This window comes from Haematobia irritans, chromosome 3 (assembly GCF_050003625.1).
Source record: "Haematobia irritans isolate KBUSLIRL chromosome 3, ASM5000362v1, whole genome shotgun sequence".
Lineage (NCBI taxonomy): Eukaryota > Metazoa > Arthropoda > Insecta > Diptera > Muscidae > Haematobia > Haematobia irritans.
In genome coordinates this window covers 85663756-85671110 of record NC_134399.1, presented here as the reverse complement: position 1 = coordinate 85671110, position 7355 = coordinate 85663756, and the positions used below count along the sequence as shown (strand labels likewise).

General features: G+C 34.0%; 1 long non-coding RNA gene across 1 annotated transcript; it reads left to right on the top strand.

Moving 5' to 3' along the window:
• Nucleotides 1-248: 248 nt before the first annotated feature.
• Nucleotides 249-858, top strand: LOC142232298 (uncharacterized). The gene is made up of 2 exons (XR_012721084.1): nucleotides 249-615; nucleotides 675-858. It is a non-coding gene; the product is annotated as an uncharacterized LOC142232298 (long non-coding RNA).
• The last annotated feature ends 6497 nt before the right edge of the window (nucleotides 859-7355 follow it).

Below are 7355 nucleotides of genomic sequence, written 5' to 3'. Positions count from 1 at the left end.
ACGGCCGAAAAATCAACGAAAATATTGTAACACGCAAAAAATGTTTGGAAAACGTGTACCGAACACTTTTGTCTTTTGTTAGATTTTATTTTAATTTCTTCGAAAATTTTAAACTTTTATCACAAAAAAAAATCGTTTGTTACAACATTTTTATTTTTTCAATAAAAAAAATATTTTTGAATAAACAACATAGTCCATTTCATTTAAATCAAGCACTGTTCTTTTATGACTTTAAGTCTTTAATAAGACACATTTTATAGTGTCATAGTAAAAATTTTATATTGTAGTATGTAATTTTGAACATCTTTTCGGAATCTTCAGAACATATCTGGAATATACGTAAAAAAAAAAATTTTGGTGTTCGGACGAAGCAGGATCGAACCCACAACTCTTGGTATGCAAGGCGTACGTATTAACCATTGCTCCACGGTGCCCAACTAAATGTATGTTTCTGATAAATAAAGTTCGTTTAATCGGCTCGTGGGGGCCGAAAACGATGCTATATAAATATAACTGTTTGACTGTTGATGATAATAACAGCTGCGTAGCCCACTGGATAATGTGTTGGCTTACAAATTGTATGGTCCGAGGTTCGATTCTCCGTCCAGGCGAAAGGTAAAATTTAAAAAAAATTATAAAATCGAATAATTTCTTGTACATGGTTTGTATTACAGAAAAATGTGCTACGAACTAAAAACCCTAGTGGAAGTGAGAAAGATGTGAGGAAAAATGCAATTAACCAGAAAAAATTGAGTTAGTTTTTATGAAGTTGTTTTCACATCCTGGAAAAGAATGAACGTTTATCACAAAAAATTTACGCTTTTCTTTCAAATAAACTTCCTTACAGAGAAAAACAAATTAGAAACGATCTTCGTTTGGGAAGATGTCTTCTTCATGGGCAAAGAGGAAGTATCAACATTTTGAATTCGATCACTTATTAGATCCCGATGATTAATACTAATAATAATAATTTCAATTAATATCTAAATTTGTGACTGAATCGAAATAAAATGTGTTTTGCGTGATTTTCTCGTGATCTCTAATCTGTCGGATGCGGACAGTTCAATCACCGTCATGAATTTCTCTATGATCAAGAGTAAAAAAATGGGATTTAAAAATCAATATCAATAGTTAGTATATTTTTGCATATAAAATCTTATTTCGATTTGCTTTAAAATTCACATGAGCCAATAACCAGAAGATAAATCACGAAAATACCCCTTTTCCATCCACTCCAGTACAATATGCCTTCAAAGGATGTCGTACGTGTTTCCAACACTTATTTCATATTCCATTTCACTCAAATATCATAGATTTCATAAATGCAATGGTTCGACATTTGATTGTTAAATTATGCCCATTTATATGCCATAAATATGACCATAATTTTTGGTTTCTGCTATCCCTTTTTTGCCTTTAATAGTCGTTCAGGACACCGAAGCACACTCCCACCTCCATCACCACCACCACTATCAATGATCATTGGAAAAATCTCATAAAATCCACAAAATATTTACATATTATTTTTTTATAACTCCATTCTTTATTCACGATAATATCACATCCAGTCGAATGGATGTGGTTTTTGATGGGATTTGGATATGAGGCTTCAGTGTATCTTTCAATGCCTCTGATTATGAAATTGTCCTCGTGAAGCCATTCCAGAGGCCACTCAATAGCGTGGCAAATGATAAAGTGTTATGGTTGTCAAACCTACCCCTTGGCCATCGTTATGTCGTTCATGTTTTTGGTAAATTGATACAATTTGTTTTCTCCGTCCTCCACTTGCCGAGAATCTGTATGGACCCAGTCGAATATGTGTAGGAAAGGAACTGGAAAATTTATGTGTAAGGGTTATGGGCATTTCTTTATAGTGATGGTATTATTACCACTTATGAATTATTGTACGAGTGTCTGGGGGATAACAAGGCAACTGCCCAAGATTGTGATGGCAATTATGTGGGGAGTGAAAAAAGGACACTAAAATAATAATTTTTCTCTCCACCGTATGAAAGAGAATAGGTCATATGAGTATTGGGAATCATAAGAATACTTGGAATATACTAATACCAGTAAAAGAACAGACAAATATTCAGAAAGACTTTGAACACTGCCCAGCAAAAAAAAAAAAAAAAGAGTCGCTAAGAAAGTAATGAAAATGTTCAGTTTGGATCCGGAAGTTGTGCAAACTCGGATCGGAAGCAATTAATTTTACACTGACTTGTTAAGGATTGGAAGTTAGTCTAGTAAGCATCAGTAAGCATTAATTTCGCATTAGTTCTTGATATGTGATTATATTTCATTATTTCGGCTTTCATTTTGAAAAAAAATGAGTACTCTTAAAAGATACAATATTTTTTATACCATCCACCATAGGATGGGGGTATATTAACTTTGTCATTCCGTTTGTAACACATCGAAATATTGCTTTAAGACCCCATAAAGTATATATATTTTGGGTCGTGGTGAAATTCTGAGTCGATCTAACCATGTCCGTCCGTCTGTTGAAATCACGCTAACTTCCGAACGAAACAAGCTATCGACTTGAAACTTGGCACAAGTAGTTGTTATTAATGTAGGTCAGATGGTATTGCAAATGGGCCATATAGGTCCACTTTTACGTATAGCCCCCATATAAACAGACCCCCGGATTTGGCTTGCGGAGCCTCTAAGAGTAGCATATTTCATCCGATCCGGCTGAAATTTGATGCACGGTATAAATATATCGTCTCTAACAACCATGAAAAAATTGGTCCATATCGGTCCATAATTATATATAGCCCCCATATAAACCGATCCCCAGATTTGACCTCCGGAGTCACTTAGAGGAGCAAAATGCATCCGATCCGGTTGAAATTTGGTACGTGGTGTTGGTATATGTTCTTTAACAACCATGGTCCATATCGGTCCATAATTATGTATAGCCCATGGTATAAGTATATCGTCTCTACCAACCATGCAAAAATTGGTCCATATTTGTCCGTAATTATATATAGCCCCCATATAAACCGATCCCCATATTTGACCTCCGGAACCTCTTGGAGGAGCACAATTCATCCGATTCGGTTGAAATTTAGTACGTGGTGTTAGTATATGGCCGCTAATAACCATGTCAAAATTAATCCATATCGGTCTATAGTTATATATAGCCGATCCCCAATCACACAAAAATTGGTCCATATCGGTTCATAATCATGGTTGCCACTCGAGCCAAAAATAATCTACCAAAATTTTATTTCTATGGACAATTTTGTCAAAATTTTATTTCTATAGAAAATTTTGTCCAAATTTTAGGATAAGAGATATGCTTGCAAATTTGTTTAGGCAGTAGCCGACTATCAAACCCTTTTTCGGGAGGTTCAAGTGTAGTTCACTTTGGGTTGAGTGAATTACCCGAATTTATTCTGATAATTGGTTGATAGTTTTGCTGCAAGTAGAGGATGCTGATGAGGAATGCGGTAATTCCGAAACAGCTGTACATCCAACCATCTTGCAGTCTATAGGGCTTTGCCCAAATAAATTTGATAAGCATACTTTTCCACTGTTGGTTAAGCTACACTTGTAGTTTAGTCAATGCATGGCTTTAAGCTGAGATCAAAAACAACAATAAAAATTTTATTCCCATAGAAAATTTTCTCAAATTTTATTTCTGTAGAAAATCTTGGCAAAATTTTATTTCTATAGAAAATTTTGTCAAAATTTTATTTCTATAGAGAATGTTGTCAAAATTTTAATTCTATTGAAAATTTTATCCAAATTTTACTTGTATAGAAAATGTTATCAAAATTTTATTTGTCAAAATTTTATTTCTATAGAAACTTTTGTCAAAATTTTATTTCTATAAAAAATGTTATCAAACTTAATTATATACGTATTTAATAGGCCTTTTTTAGTTTAATATATACCACGTATGGACTACTTTGCAAGTTAGAAGACGGTGTTAGGAAGTTTTAAGATACCTTGCCATCGGCAAGTGTTACCGCAACCCAAGTAGTTTGATTGTGAATGACAGTCTTCAGTAGAAGTTTCTACGCAATCCATGGTTGAGGGTACATAAGCTTCTGCCTGGTCGAGCTTACGGCCGTATATACTTGTTAAAAATTTCTATTTTTATTTCAAATATTTTGTCGTAAATTCCACGTCCCAGCAAAAACTGGGTAGGCACTAGTGATTCTTCCAGTAATATCTGGAATTTAAAAATAACTTACCTGTGTTGACCAAAAGTGATTCCTTTTATTAATACTAGTAATTAATATAATATCTTGAGGTCCGGGTTGGAATCCTGCTGAGACCCTCCATTTTTATTTATTATTTTTTATTCTTATTAAATATTAATAAATTAAAGTTTTCTTGAAAATTTGCTTTTTTTCTCGATTTTTTTTAAATAGAATAACCTCCACAGTGATTGTAGGCACTGTTAATAGTAGCGAAAAGTAATGTCAAATCACAATTCAGAAAAAATTGCAACACATTGATAATGCCAATAAAGTTGTAAAGTACATCATTTACATTGCAAAATTACATCATTGAATAGATCCATGCCATGGATTACAAAACAACAGGTCTGTGTTCGATTCCTCCTAGCATCATAAGGATTTTCAAAGTACAAATTGTACCATAAATATAAACAGAGGGAGAGAAAGGGGAAGAAAAAGGCCGAGAATAAGAGAGCTTGCACCGATGCACTTTCTTCCAATGTCATGCCCGTGTAAAAGTATTACTGCTGATAAAGGGTGGTTAAATTGTAAGGGCCGATATTGAATGTGAACCACACCTAAACGCCAAGTTTTTTTTTCCGAATTTTATTTGACATTTCTCTATTTCAGACTTACTCAATTTGAACCATGAAGAGATACACAATCCAAGAACGTGTTAAATGGTTCCAAGAACTGGCAACAGTGGATGATCAATTTTCGAAGAAAATCATCTTCAATGATGAGGCACATTTTCACCTCAGTGGATTCGACAATAAACAGAATTGCCGCATTTGGGCGAATGAGAATCCAAGAGTGATTGTCGAGAAACCAATGCACCCACAAAGAGTGACTGTTTGGTGCGGTTTATGGGCTGGCGGCATCATCGGGCCGTATTTTTTCCAAAATAAGGCCGGTCAGGCAGTTACTGTGAATGGTGTTCGCTATCGTGAGATGATAACGAACTTTTTATGGCCCGAATTGGAAGATATGGATGTGGACGATATGTGGTTTCAGCAGGACGGTGCCACTTGCCACACAGCTAACGAAACAATGGCACTTTTGCGCTACAAATTAAATGGCCGTGTTATCTCACGTAATGTCGATGCACTGTTAGAAAAATATGTTTTATATATGTTCCGATATAAACAAAATGTGTTTCGGGCACAATTTTTAAACACAACATATTTAAGGGCAAACATGTAATGTTCCTAAACTAACACAAAATGTTTGGGACACATATGTTAATATGTTAGAATATATTATGTTTGGGGCATGAATGTTTCATAAAAATAATATGTGTGAATGTAAACATATATAAATTTACAAATTTCGAGTAAACATATATATGTTGTGATACTTTATTCAGAGAGCAACAGAGAGAGAGAGAGAGAGAGAGAGAGAGTTAGTATAGAGAAATAAATAGAGATGGAAACCGGGAGGGTTGAATAAAAAGATATCAACATAACACAGCGAGAGAATGAAATGAGAGCAATTTCTGTGAAACCGCTTGTATGTTGTTTCGGAAAACTGTTTCACGATAAGGCCAAAAATTTAATATGCTTAAGTCTAAATATTATTTAATTTGAATATTAGAATGAGTATTCGGAATCAAGAGAATAGACATTTGAAAAACAACAGCATATTACAGAAAAAGATGCGAAGAACTCAAAAATTTCGTGGAAGTGAAAATTATGTGAGGGAATGAGCACAACCTTTTTTGAGGAATTCTTCCAAGCATATACTATTTTTGGACTCAAAATGCTTCCAAACATATAATATGCTCACATAAAACAAACATATTAATGTTTCGGCAGTATCCAATAATATATGTGCTTCCTGCAAAATATGTTTGGAACATATGTTAGAGAAGCGATTTTTCTTGAGGGTGTGTCAATTGGCCGTCAAGATCATGTGATTTGACACCGTTGGACTTTTTTCTTTGGGGTTATTTGAAAGAAAAAGTGTACGTCGATAAGCCACCAACAATTCAAGAGCTAAAGGATGAGAAAATTCGGCACATGGAATCAAGTACGCAAAACTCAAATTTAAATGAGAATTGTGCTTAAATGTGCCCTTACTTCAATTTTCCGCTTCTTTGGCTCGGAATCAATACCAAAATCATTAATGTAAAGACAAAATCTTTGGAGTGTAATATGAAGAGAAAATTTTATATATCATCATATCTGGTTAGATTCCACGTGACCAATTTTGAGATCTGATCATATCTAAATAGATCCACCAATATTTTACATGGGTTTTTAATTTGTTAAAGTTTCAAAACTCTATGCCATTTCAGGGGAAGTTTTTTTTTTGTGCGAGATCCCGGGAAATTTGAACAAGTTTATACGGCCGTAAATTCGGCCAGGCCGAATCTTATGTACCCTACATCATGGATTGCATAGAAACTTCTACTAAAGGCTGTCATCCACAATCGAATTACTTGGGTTGCGGTAACACTTGCCGATGACAAGGTACCTTAAAACTTCATAACATCGTCTTCTAAATTGTAAGTTAGCCCATGCGGCTTATATATTAAACAAAACAAGGCCGATTAAATACGTGTATAATTCAGTTTGACAAAATTTTCTGTAGAAATAAAATGTTGACCAAATTTTGTATAGAAATAAAATTTTGACAAAAATTTTTATAGAAATAAAATTTTGACAAAATTTTCTATAGAAATAAAATTTCGACAAAATTTTCTATAGAAATAAAATTTTGACAAAATTTTCTATAGAAATAAAATTTTGACAAAATTTTCTATAGAAATAAAATTTTGAACAAATTTTCTATAGAAATAAAATTGTGACAAAAATTTCTATAATACTAAAATTTTGTCGATAGCTTGTTTCGTTCGGAAGTTTGCTTGATTTCAACAGACGGACGGACGGACATGCTTAGAATTTCAGAATTTCACCACGACCCACAATATATATACTTTATGGGGCCATAGAGCAATATTTCGATGTGTTACAAACGGAATGACAAAGTTAATATACCCCCATCCTATGGCGAAGGGTATAAAAATATTCCCGCTTTCCCGGGAATGGAAATAGTCCGGGAAAAAAACCCCTACTGACAAGGCATCTTCACTTTGTTGCCGAGTCCGAGCGGCGGTTCACATTTGAGAAGCTATGATATACTCTGAAATGTCACCAG